At 39.3% G+C, this 13761-nt stretch overlaps 1 long non-coding RNA gene and 1 pseudogene across 1 annotated transcript; both read left to right on the top strand.

Annotated features, from left to right (window-relative positions):
• LOC148740617 (uncharacterized) overlaps nt 1-13761 on the top strand; it is a 1045961-nt pseudogene that overhangs the window by 33133 nt on the left and 999067 nt on the right.
• On the top strand, nt 11339-13571 carry LOC148740618 (uncharacterized). The gene is made up of 3 exons (XR_015996491.1): nt 11339-11473; nt 12991-13062; nt 13499-13571. It is a non-coding gene; the product is annotated as an uncharacterized LOC148740618 (long non-coding RNA).

The following is a 13761-nucleotide window of genomic DNA, read 5'->3' on the forward strand; positions in this document are numbered from 1 at the left end:
TGGTTTTTAAGCTGTGGTATTTGATTTATTGGTCAAGCTACAGCCGCTCTGAGTGCAAAACTTCACTTTCGTGACAGCATCGTACAACTCTTCAATATACACACGGCGCACTGACAGTGGCATGGTTTTTTATAATACACGCCAGACAAAGATAAGCATAAAGGCTGATAGTTTCGAAAGAAACTGTTTAGGGCTGCGTCGGTGGGGGTAACGAAATAATTTGGATATATCAACAAAGTTGAAATGGTAAATTGGCCACCGTAACGATTACAAAAGCTGACGTTTCGAGCGTTAGCCCTTCGTCGGAGCGAAGGACGAAGGGCTAACGCTCGAAACGTCAGCTTTTGTAATTGTTACGGTGGCCAATTTACCATTTCAACTTTGTTGATATATCCAAAAGATAAGCATAGCTATTGACAAGAGTTAGTTTATATCATCACGTGATCTGAAGAGACTCGCAGCAACCTCAAGTCGAAAATGAGGTTTATGCTGAAAACTGACTGTTGGCGTGAATCAAACTTGCATTAGTAGCATTAAAGGACTGAAGAGGATAACTTCCCCTCTTTATATCTTAGTTTAAGTTATAGAGACTATTGTGAAGGTTGCCTCTATCCTTACCCACGATCGAGATGTGCTCAAAGTTTCGTTGTTTGCCGATTATGAGCGGATATGTTGTCATGTTTAATGAGTGTCATCGTCCACAGAGCGAGTAACATAGAGTTAGGTTTACTTGTAAATTAGCATTGTGGAATGACATTTGAAGATAATAACGAAAGCGTTTGTTTGACCAAAGCGAAATAACGAAAATAACGAAAGCGTTGCGTTTGTGTGATACGAATACAATGTAACTCCGATAGAAAAAAAGATTCGCTACAACAATAATACACAATAGTTAACACTTTAACTGAAACTAAGGAAATATCCTCTTGTAGAGATTTGGGAAACAATCAGATAAAGATAATAATAATATAACGATAATAACGAAAGCGTTGCGTTTGTGTGATACGAATAAAATGTAAATCCGATAGAAAAAAAGATTCGCTACAACAATAATACACAATAGTTAACACTTTAACTGAAACTAAGGAAATATCTTCTTGTAGAGATTTGGGAAACAATCAGATAAAGGAGCTACCACCTGAAGTCTTCAATAACAACTCCGAGTTGGTCGGACTGTAAGTAACTGATATTCATTCCTTTCTTGATATTGCTAGGAGTTTTATCGAATTATTTACTAAATATGATTAAGTAGATCCTTAAGCTTAGTGGGTGTAGTCAGCCAAAAAGAAAGTGAAAGAGGTAGGATGGTTCTAGATGGACAGTATTGAACAGAAGAGAATAACATACCTTAGTTTATTAAAGCATCTTCTCAATTAAATAAATAATCATCTTCTTAGATATGTCGGGGATCTTCCTTTTGTTAACCCCACTCTCTCTTACCTTGATAACTTTGCTTTAGTTGTATAAGCGTGGCTGGTATGAAAGGAGAGGTAGAGAGAAGCTAAGACGTACTATTTACATTATAGGAAGAAATAAGTAGAATAACTGTATGGGAAAAAATACAAAGAGAAGGGCGCGAACGGGACATTATGTGAGGCGCCCACCCAAGGAAATTGAGGTTTTAAAACTTACAAATATACGAATATAAAGAAGCAAAAAAATGAATTCAAGATGGTGACATACACATCCCATGAGATGGACCACGAACAAACCTAGTCCAAAACAAAAACTGATATTAAAAAGAACTTAAACTTATCTTATAAAATGATTTTAGGAACCCTCAAGCGTTCCCTCAGCTTAAGATGGGCCTCGCGCTTCGCGTTTCTTTGTACGCGAGTATCTCAATCAAAGGCGAACAGGATTTATAAATTTCCACGTATTAGTGATATTAAGTTTTAAAACTTACAGGTTTTTATGCGGCAAGAATTTACATGGCGGTGTAATTTCCCAATTATTCAAGCTGCTGTGGCTGTAAGTAAAAAGTCGTCTGTACAAATGATTTAAATAAACTTTTACAACATTCACTCACAGCGCATCCCCCCTCCCTCTTTCTCTTACCCAAGTGACACTCTGCCATTTCCGAACCTTATATCCACTAAGATTAGTCGTTGTTTGAATTTCATTGAAGAAAACAGAGAGTTTCATGGATGTTACAGAAGGCAAATATGATTCCTCTGTTCATAAAGTCGAACCAGTGAACACTGAAAAGGAAACATCCCACACAGCAACTGATTGACACTTGAAAACTGGTTTACTTACTTAGAACAAACCTTAAATCCAGTGTAAAATAATTTTCCGCTTAGTTACTTACAGAACAATCAGACTGAAGAACTACTGTCTGAAGTCTTGAAGAACAACGTAGAATTGACTGGAATGTAAGTAATCAATTGGAGCCTTTAACATTACATCGATTTTGTAAACATTCTCGCCATCTATCAAATTTCAAGAAACTTTACTTTAACCTTAGTTTATCGGTAGTAATAGATGGTGGGTGGTTGTTTTAAAGAAAAGTGGTAAAGCTACCGCTGCCGTAAGTGCCGAGAAATTCACTTTCATGACCACATTGTAAAAACATACGCATAGTGCTCTCACAAAGACATAGTTTAGCAATAAGACTTAAAAGACAACGATGAACATTAACAAGAGCCATTTTTTTTTTTTTTGTTCATAGCAGGGCGGTTTGTAAGTGGGGGTTGGGCTTCAATTTTGTCTACTTTTAAGGGATAGGGTGAGGTAATTTACTTAGTAGGAGACAACCTTGCCCTATTGTAAATTAACCCTCCTTTGGCAAACTGTTGAATAAATAAATAAGTAATAAATAAATAAATAATAAATAAATATATCAACACGTACTTCTGTGAGACTGAAAGGAATATCGAGTCCAGAAGAAACGGATGGTGTGGCTGTGTATGACTTTTGATTGTATCTGTACCACAGTCAAAAGCGAACAGGAGTTAAACATTTCCACGTTTTGGTGATACAAAGTTTTCAAAACCTACAGGCAGTTAAACGAGAACATGATGAAGATATTTCCAAGCGATGTATTTTCCCAATTAGTCAAGCTGCGGTGGCTGTAAGTGGAAGCTCGTCGATTTATATAAACTATTGCAAGTGTCACAAGACTCAGTCCTAGTCCTTCCCCAAGCCTCACCCCTTTTTTCACCTTTCAGAACCCTTTGATATCTGCGTGGCACAGAAAGTTATGACCACACTACAAAACTTTATGACGTCAAATAACAAATCTAGATGGAAATTACAAAAGTAGCAACGGGCAAAACTGGTTTATCACATCACATGTCTTAAGTCAGGAATACTGATAGCAACTACAACAGACGACAGAATGAACATAAATGAGGGACAAGAAGCAAACCAGTAAAGGTTATAAGAAAAATAACATTGCTAGACGAATCCCTCTTGCAAGGAAGTATTGACTGAGACTCCGTTAGATGTTTAACCTACAGCACATGCTATTTTCAAAACTTACTGACTCTAGACAACTGGTTTAATTACTCACAACAAACCCTAGATCTAGGGTAAACTACTTTTCACAAGCTCGTATATGACAATCAAATTGAAGAACTAACAGCTGGAGTCTTTAATCACAACGTAGATTTCACTCATCTGTTAGAAATAAAAGTTTAAGATTACAAAGATCATGTTTTCATTCCTTTCATTAACTTTATGTCAGCTAAGTTTTCTTTAGGCTTAATTCATGGCGAGGAAAACAGGGTCGCGGATGATGTTTAAACTAACTGTCGTATTTGATTTATGAGTGAAGCTACAGCCGCTCTAATTACAAAACTTCACTTTCGTATCAGACAGCATTAATTGTACAACTCTTAAATATAGGCATGGTGCTCTAATAGTGGCATTGTTTACTGTTAAGACACGGAGAAATATAGCTACAGACAAGCGTTAATTTATTCCATCACGTGCTCCGAGGAGACTCGTACCAACTTCAAGTGGAAAATAGTGTACGTTGAAAACCGATCGTTGGCGTGAATAAAACTTGCATAAAGGCAGTATTAAAGAACTGAAGAGGCTAACTTTCCCTCTTTAAATCGTACTTCAAGTTACTATGTTGTAAAGGTTACATTTATCCTGATTCGCCATCGAGATGTGCTTAAAGTCTCATTACTTGCTGAATATGAGCGAATATGTCTTTATGTTACATGATTGTCGTCGACCACGAGGCAAGTAACATGGGGTCAGGTTCGTTTAATCACAGGCGTCCCAAGCTCAGGTCTCGAGCAAAAAGGAAGGATTATTTCATGAAAGCGTCCCGCGTTGTGTGACGCGGTGTCAAGTTACGCGAGCAACCGTTCAGAATTTGAATGCGTCATATGGAATAGTATGGGGAAAAAAATATGGTTCATTTAAAACACTAAATGCACCGAAATATGAGTATTTTCCAGGTTAGATCAATAAAACTTACTCATTCCTTGTGTTTTCGTCGTGTTTTTTGGCGATTTCTGCTGTTTTGGGTTTGCTTTGCAATGATGGCAAAACAAGCTCAAAACAGCAGAAATCGCCAAAAAATACGACGGAAATACAAGGAATGATTAAGTCTTACTAACCTAAAGTGTAAAATATTCATATTTCGGAATATTTAGTGTTTAAAATGGACCATATTTTTTCCCCCATACTATTCCTTATAACGCATTCAAATTCTCAACGGTTGCTCGCGTAACTTAACACCGCGTCACACAACGTGGGACGGTTTCACAAAAAAATCCTTCGCTTTTGCTCGAGACGTGAGCTTGGGACGCCTGTGGTGGTATAATTTGTAAAGTAGCATTGTGGAACGATCATATATCGATCATATCAGAATTACAGCAAAAGTGTTTGTTTCCCGCGGACAGCAGAAACACGAATAAACTGTAAATTAGACAGAAAAAAAGGTTCGCTACAGCAAAAATACACAAGAATTAACAGTTTTAACTGAAATCGAGGAAAAATCTTCTCGCAGGGATTTGCGTAACAACCAGATAAAGGAGCTACCACCTGGAGTATTCAATAACAACTCCGAGTTGATGGGACTGTAAGTAACTGATATTCATTCCTTTGTTGATATTGCTAAGAGTTTTATCTTATTATTTACTAAATATGATAAGTAGGTCCTTAAGCTTATTTTGTAAATAATTTGTAAAGTAGCATTGTGGAATGATCATATATCGATCATATCAGAATGACAGCAAAGGCGTTTGTTTCACCCAGACATCAGTAACACTAATAAACTGTTAATTCGACAGAAAAAAAGGTTCGCTACAGCAAAAATACACTAGAGTTAACAGTTTTAACTGAAATCGAGTACATATCTTCTCGCAGGAATTTGGGTAACAACCAGATAAAGGAGCTACCACCAGGAGTATTCAGTAACAACTCCGAGTTGATTGGACTGTAAGTAACTGATATTCATTCCTCTCTTGATGGTGCTAAGAGTTTTATCCTGGTTTTCACTAAATATGATCAAGAGGTCCTCGAGCTTAGTAGGTGTAGTATAAGCGTAAAGAACTGAAGAGGGTTACCTCCCCTATTTAAATCGTGGCTCAAGTTATATAGAATATTGTAAAGGTTACGTTTATCCTAACTCGCCATCGACATGTGCTCAAAGTCTCATTATTTTCCGAATATGGGTGAATATGTTGTTTCGCTTTCTGTCGGATATTCGCGTAGGCCCCAAATGCTTCTTGCGAGGCGTCTGAGAACACACGCAGTGCTGGTGCTTCTGGCGTTTCGGGTGGAACCAGGCACCTCTTGAAACCAATCTGGTCAAGTTCCTTCATTTCCTTTAAGAGCTGAATTCACTTTCCTTGTACCTCACATGGAAGCTCATCGTCCCAATTAAGACCAATCTGCCCCAACTCTTGTAAAGCTATTTTGGCTCTGACGAGGAATGCAGCTGCGAATCCAATGGGGTCGTATAAAACCGGGCAACTTGACTTAGAAGCTTTCTCTTGGTCATCTTTATTCCACGGTCTATTGAATGATCTTTCAGGCGCGGTAAATCCACTTTAACTTTGAAGCTGAGCTCATCTGTAACGTAATTCCAGATCACCAATGTGTTCGATCACTCGAACACATTTTTTCTCGATTACAGATAGCATGTGACCATTGTCCATGTCATTTTCACTTCCGACCCCCCTTTAGAGTGTTGAAACTTCGTTTAACCAGGTGAACTAAGTCTCAAAATCTCGCATCTTCTCTCAGTTGCAGATCTCTAAGCTTTACTATGTCTTGAGGGATCGTGTGGAACACGAACCTTGGATCTCTGTAAATAGTGTCCAAATAATCTCACGCTGCGTCATAGTCCGAGCCTATCCCTTTAATTAACTCTTATGGGTTATCTTGCAGACATGTACTAAGAAAAGTTATCGCATCCCTTTTGCTGTATTTTGATTCTATCGCATGCTTAAAATCGGCGCGAAAAATAGCATACGTCTCTTTATTTACCCACGTAGCGTCAAGGAGCTTGTGGAGCTCGTTCAAAATACGTACGTGCCTCTAAGATTACGTTTCTAAAAAACCTAATACATACTGTCAAGACCTAATTGCAATAACTTCAAATTAACATTAAAATTGAAGTTTGTACAATAAAATTCAGAGTCATTAAAATACAGATAGAAAATGGTGAAGTAATAACTTAAATAACTTAAAATTAGTATTAAAACGAAGTTTGCATTGTACAATGAATTTCAGAGTCACTAAAATACAGGTATTAAATTGTGAAGCAGCTAAAGTTTCAATGTTCGCAATAGCTTCTTAAAAAGGTTGATATTATTGGCCAGTTTCACACTTGAAGGTAATCCATTCCACAGCTGTGCACATAAGTGAAAGATTTTTTCATAAAATTTCAATTAAATTTAGGCGGGCACAAATTAATGCCGGTTCCTCTTAGATTGTACATAGTTTTCCTAAAACTGAAAAAATCTCTGATATACTTGGGACCGTCGTTATGCAAACATTTATATAACATAAGGGATTGTTGTTTCCTTCTCTGGTCCGAACGTTTCCATATTCAAGATTCGCAGCAATTCATCATAAAGGGTAGACTTAAAATAACTTAGCAGTGATCTAAGAATACAATAGCTGGCATCTTCTAGCCGATTCGCTTGCACTTTCCCCAATCCAAGAAAGAGGGGCAACAGTATTCAAAATGAGGGAGAATGAAAGTTTTATAGAGCTTTAACATTACATTGCCCAGGACAAAACGCCTTATTCTCCTGAGTGCGCCACTTTTAACGTATACCTTTTGAAGCTGTTTAGTAATGTGATCCTTGAGGGATAGCATGCTATCAAGTTCAACGCCAAGTATTTTGATAGATGGCAGTGTCTCTATGACAGAGTTATGTATGGCCAGGTCGTAATTGTACTTACAGGGACCAATAGGTACTGCTTGCGTCTTTGTGTTGTTGATCACCAGATGATTCTCTTGAAACCACGATGATAACCGCTCAAGACCATTATTCACTACAAATTCGAGAATCATGGGCAAGACGTCAGAGGCATACATGGTTGTGTCGTCGGCGTATAACCTCAGAGATACATCTGGTAATGGCGTAATTCAAGTCATTTATATAAATATCAATCAGCAGCGGTCCGAGGAAGGACCCTTGAGGGACGCCCACCATTACTTCTGAGTAGCTAGAACAAACACCGGACAACTTAACTCGCTACCTTTGACCCAACAAAGAGGAAGAAGTCAAGTTAAATGCAGACGGAGAGAAGCCATACCCTTTTAATTTAGCCAATAGGAGGTTATGGTTAATAGAATCAAATGCTTTGGACAGGTCCACCGCCATGGCTATGACAGCCTCCGTGTTGGCAACGCTTCGCCTCCAGTCTTCAGTCATCTTCAAGAGTGCGGTGTAACAAGAATGTTTCTTCAAGAACCCAGATAGATTCGGAGAAAGACGTTCATGGAAATCACCGTACAGCTGGTTAAACATAACCTTCTCGTACACTTTGGAAATGGCGGTAAGAATGGAAACAGGACGATAATTTTCTTTGCGTGTATCCTCATCCTTTTTAAATACCGGTGTCAAGCTCCCTCCCACTCTTCCATTCGGTTGGCCAGGATTGGTTCATAATCAGATAGTTAATCAGCTGTGTTATCTCCTCTGCTAGGATGGGAGCAGCGAGCCTTAAGAGACGAGGTGAAATTCTATCTACGCTAACAGCCTTCCGGGGATTTAGATTGTCTAAGATTTCACGTACATAGCCGCAACTCACAGGCTGGAAGACAAACAGATCTAGCATTTTAGACTTTTTCATCTTAAAACCACAGGCGGCAGTTGTAGCATCGAGGTTGGTTTGGATGCTTTCATTTATTCCATTTCGCGAAACAAAGGACGTGTTTTCATGATTTAGGGCGACATTATCATTTCCGGAACTTGCATTTTGATGGGTGTCAATAGGATGATAATCGCCAGAACTTACACTAGGGCGTCGTCTTCTATTTGAATAATTGGAATTCCATTACTTCCTGGCCCACCATCACCATTATTTTTTGCTTTAGAGGCTGTATATGCATCATAAGTTTTCAATGGGGCCTTTCCTAACTTAAGAAAGAATCCAAATATACCTTTGCGCCCATTTCCCTTGATATAAGTTTTCTTGACAATCTGCTATCCATCCCTCTCGTACTTCGAACTCGCTGCGGATTAATCGTGAATAGTTTTCGTGTTTAGCCACAAGATTTTCAAAGGCTAACTGTAGTTCACTTGGACCATCTCTTACCTCTTGCTCTGGTCTTTGCGCTTCTGTTGACTTTGCTAAGGACTTTCCACATCGGGTGAGCGTTCCTTTGGCAGTCGTCTGATCAGTTTTCGCAGTTTTCAGGGCTTCCTCGGCACGTGCTCTTGCGCAATTCTTCGTTACAACCCAGAAATCGAATGAAATGTTTCCTTACTCAGAACTGGTCAGCTCAGAAGACCACCACAAACGGTATAATATTATCCAAGCTTCAATAGTTATTCGATCTATAGGAAACACATTTACAATTCGAAATCAGAAAAACGCAAATAAAGCCTTAATCTCATAAGTAAAATTCAAAAAACGTGATTGGAAACTTACTTCTGTAGCAGGTCGTAAAAAAAGGTTTCTCTCTTCAGGTTAGCAGATTCGGGTAAGTGAACAGATTATAAAACGCGACTTCTCTCTCTTACTGATTCTTCTGAAAACTGGTTTAAAACATGATAAGCGAACACGCTTAAATCACGGTACAGAATGAATTTCAATCACGAGTCTTAGCTTGTGACTAAATTATATCTGTCATCAAAGGCAACGCCTATTTGCTAAACGAAACATTCAAGGCACCTGTGAAGTAAAATTCGTCGCCTCTTAGTCTAGGGTTGCATCCCTAAAGCAGCCGACAATTCCACGTCTGGAATTACAAGCAGCCGTTCTCGCCTCCCATCTCGCAAAAGCAGGAGTGAAAGAGTGTACGATCCAATTTGGCGATGTCAAATTCTTCAAGTCCTTCCCGCAGTTTCAAGCCATTTGTCTCGGCAAGGGTCAGATAGATCCAGAATATTTCGGACCCAAGTCAATATAAGCACATTCCTGGTGAAGAAAAGGTAGGGGATGATTTGTCGCGAGGATTGCATGTGAAGCAGCTAACGGGGAGATGGATGAACGGCCTAGAATTTCTGAAACTTCCTGAGGAACAATGGCCAGTCCAAACAGCTACACCGCAACGAGAAGGAGATATGCAGCATGGCCACGTCCATGCCGACAGAGCAGCCTCGCCTGCAAATGTCGGAAATGTTATCAATGTGAAGGATTTCTGAAGTTGGCAAAAGCTGATACGAGTTACCGCGTGAATAAGACGATTAGCCGAGAAGATACGCCTCAGGAGAAACGCAGCCAGTAGACAAGAAGGACCTCTCATACCCGAAAAGTTAAGGAAGGCTGAGATGTCATGGATCAGAAATTCCCAAAAGTATTTGAAGAGTCGAATGACTGGAATGAAGAATTTAAGACCCTGAGCCCGTTTATTGACGACAAGGGGATTATTAGGGTCAAAGGAAGAATTGACAAAGCCCTTGTGTCATATGAAGAAAAGCACCCAGTGCTGCTTCCCAATAAGCACAAGATATCCCTGCTGATCACACGCCATATGCACAGCCATAGTCATCCCGGAGTAGCAACGACGACTTCAAAAGTCAGACGAAAATACTGGATCCTGAAAGCGAACAAGCTCAGTAAGAGAGTGAAATTTAAATGTGTTACTTGTCGAGAAATGGCACACAAGGCAGAGACGCAGTTAATGGCAGACCTTCCGGCTCTCCGCTTAGCGCCGCAAACGCCGCCCTTCTACTGGAGCTGTCCATCTGCGGGAATTAGGAGTTGACCTCTCGACAATGGAATTTATCCTGGTGCTAAGAAGATTTTTCTCCATCCATGGATACTCGGTAGTGCTGTTGAGCGACAGTGGGTCACAGATGGTTGGCGCAGGGCGGGAACTGCATGAAATGGTCAAAGGTTTGATCCTGAAAAACTCCGTGATTTCTGTGCGAGAAGCATCAACTGGTTGTTCACTGCTCCAGCTGCTCCCCATCAGAACGGATGTGCTGAAGCTCTCGTTGAAAGTTGTGAGCGAGCCTAAAAGAAGGCAACTGGGGAACATATTTTGCTTCCGTTCGAGCTGTACACATGTCTTTTAGAAGTCGGACACCTCATAAATCAACGCCCTATCGGCCGTGTTCCTAACGACCCGGATGATGTAAGAGAGAGAAGTCGCTTTTTATAATCTGTTCGCTTAGCCGAATCTGCTAATCTAAAGAGAGAAACCTGTTTTTACGACATGCCACAGAAATAAGTTTCCAATCACAACTTTTTAATTTTACTTGAGATTAAGACTTTGTTTGCGTTTTTCTGATTTCGAATTACGAATGTATTTCCTATAGATCGAATAATTATTAAAGCTTGAAAAACACACCGAATGCAAATATGGCGTCCAATTTGAGTTGCCATTGTTCTGGACTGACTAGCCTCGTCTTCACGTGGAAACACAAAAGGATTATTACATGTGTGAGAGGCTAGTCAGTCCAGAACAATGGCAATTCAAATTGGACGCCATATTTGCATTCGGTGTATATTATACGGTGTGTGGAGATATTCTGAGCTGACCAGTACCGTGTAAGGAAACATATATCTTTATATTAAATGGGTGTCGTCGACCACAAGGCAAGTAACATAAGGTCAGGTTCGCTTAATTTGTATAGTAGCATTGTGAAATGATCATATATCGATCATATCAGAAATACAGCAAAATTGTTTTTTTCACCTGGACATAACACGAATGCACTTAAAATTCGACAGGAAAAAAGGTTAGCTACGGGAAAGGTACACAAGAGTTAACACTTTTAACTGAAATTAAGGTAATATCTTCCCGTAGGAATTTGGGTAACAACCAGATAAAGGAGTTACCACCTGGAGTATTCTATAACACCTCCAAGTTGGTAGTACTGTAAGTAACTAATATTCATTAATCTGTTAATAGTGCTAAGCGTTTTATTTTATTATTTACTAAATATAATTAAGAAGGTCCTCAAGCTTAGTGGGTGTAGTCGGCCATAAAGAAAGTGAAAGAAGTGGGATGGTTCGTAGATGGACAGTATTGGACAGAAGAGTTTAACATACCTTAGATCACTAAAGCATCTTCTCAATCAAATAAATAATCATCTTTTCAAATTTGTAGGGGGTCTTCCTTTTATTAACCCCGCTCTCTATTCCCTTGATAAATTTGCTTTAGTCGTATAAGCGTGGCTGGTATGAAAGGAGAGGTGGAGGGAAGCAAAGACATACCATTTGCAGGATGAGAAGAAATAAGTAGAATAACTGTATGGGAAGAAATCCACAGGGGAAAGACGCGAACGGGACACCATGTGAGGCGCCCACCCAAAGAGGTTGAGGTTTTAAAAATACGAATAAAAAGAAGCAAGGAAATAGAATTTAAGATGGTGACATACACAATCCCATGAGATGGACCACGAACAAACCAAGTCCACAACGAGAATTGATATTAAAAAGAACTTAAACTTATTTTATAAAATGATTTTAAGAACCCTCAAGCATTCCCTCAGCTTAATGCATACCTCGCACTTCATGTCTCTTTTTACGTCAGTGGAGACCTTAATATCGAGAGATGGCCATATTAACGCAAACGGCAAACCGCGGTTTGCCGTTGGCGGTTTCACGTTAGCTGTCTGCCGATATTCGGGATTTAAGATTTGCGGGAGGTAGCACTGATGAATTATGGGAAATTAGTACAAAAACAAGATGGCTGTTGCCCGAAGGTGGGTTGTGGATTAATTTGTTCGTCGGATTTTATTGATTAATTAATGAAAGCAGAACACGTTGATCCTCTTTAAATTAAGCGAGACTACAAAGATCTGCTGGACATAGAGTAGTTCTGAAGGCTCGTCGTCGAGTGATGAAGATCTCGATTTCTTATTTCTTGAAGCAGCTTTTCCTGGCCGTATGAATGGAGCCAGATAGGAAACAAAATGAACACCCATGCATTCATATATCATCAGAAATTGGCTTTTGTTTAACCTCAAAGTAATCCGACTGACAAAACAGTTTTAATAACAAGTAGCCAGTCGCCATATTTGTTTTTATTCATTCTTTCACTTCTATTTTAGCTGAGAAATCGTCTTCAAAATTACGTTTCTATGAAAAATATGATTCACACGCGAAAGAGTTCTAAGAGTAGTGTTTCTCTCAAACGTGGGATTGTGATGTTTTAGGGTGCAAAAAACTTTGCGGCTAATCACTTACCTCTAGAGCGTGGTCTAGCCGTACAAACGTGAACCTGAGACTGCAAACCTGGCGGTAAGGCACTGGTCACGTGACTTCTTGACGCTAGCAGTTCGCAGGAAATACCTAAAAACCTCGATTTTAAGGTCCCTAGTATCTCAATGAAACTCGAACAGGATTTATAAATTTCCACGTATTAGTAATACTAAGTTCTTAACCCTACAGGTTTTTATACGGCAACGAGATCAAGAATTTACAAGGCGATGTATTTTCCCAATTAGTCAAGCTGCAGTGGCTGTAAGTGAAAAGTCGTCTATGGAAATGATCTATATAAACATTTGCAACATTTACTTCCAGCACTTCCCAACCCTATCCCTCTCTCCTCCCTCTTTCCCTTACTCAAGTGATATTCCTCAATTTTCGAGCCTTATATCCCCTAAGATTAGTCATGTCATTCAAGAAAACAGAGGGTTTCGTGAATGTTACAGAAGGTAAATATAATTTGTTTGTTCACAAAGTCGAACCAGAGAACACTCAAAAGAAAATATCCCACGCAGCAACTGATTGACTCTGGAAAACTGCTCTACTTACTTAGAACTAACCTTAAATCCAGTGTAAAATCCTTTTCCTGCTCAGTTTCTTACAGAATAATCAGATTGTTCAATGAAAAAGTAAGCGAACTGGAGTTAAACATTTCCACGTTTTTGTAATACAAAGTTTTCAAAACCTACAGGCGGTTAAACGGCAACATGATTAAGAAATTTCCAAGCGATGTATTTTCCCAAATAGTCGAGCTGAAATGGCTGTAAGTAGAAGCTCGTCGATTTATATAAGCTATTGCAAGGGTCACGATACTAAGTCCCAGTCCTTCCCCTCCCTCACCTCTTTTTCGCCTTTCAGAACCCTTTGATATCTGCGTGGCACAGAAACTTATGACCATGCTACAAACTTTATGACATAAAATAACAAATCTTGAAAGCAAGTACAAAAGTAGCA

Source organism: Stylophora pistillata, chromosome 2 (genome assembly GCF_964205215.1).
Source record: "Stylophora pistillata chromosome 2, jaStyPist1.2, whole genome shotgun sequence".
Lineage (NCBI taxonomy): Eukaryota > Metazoa > Cnidaria > Anthozoa > Scleractinia > Pocilloporidae > Stylophora > Stylophora pistillata.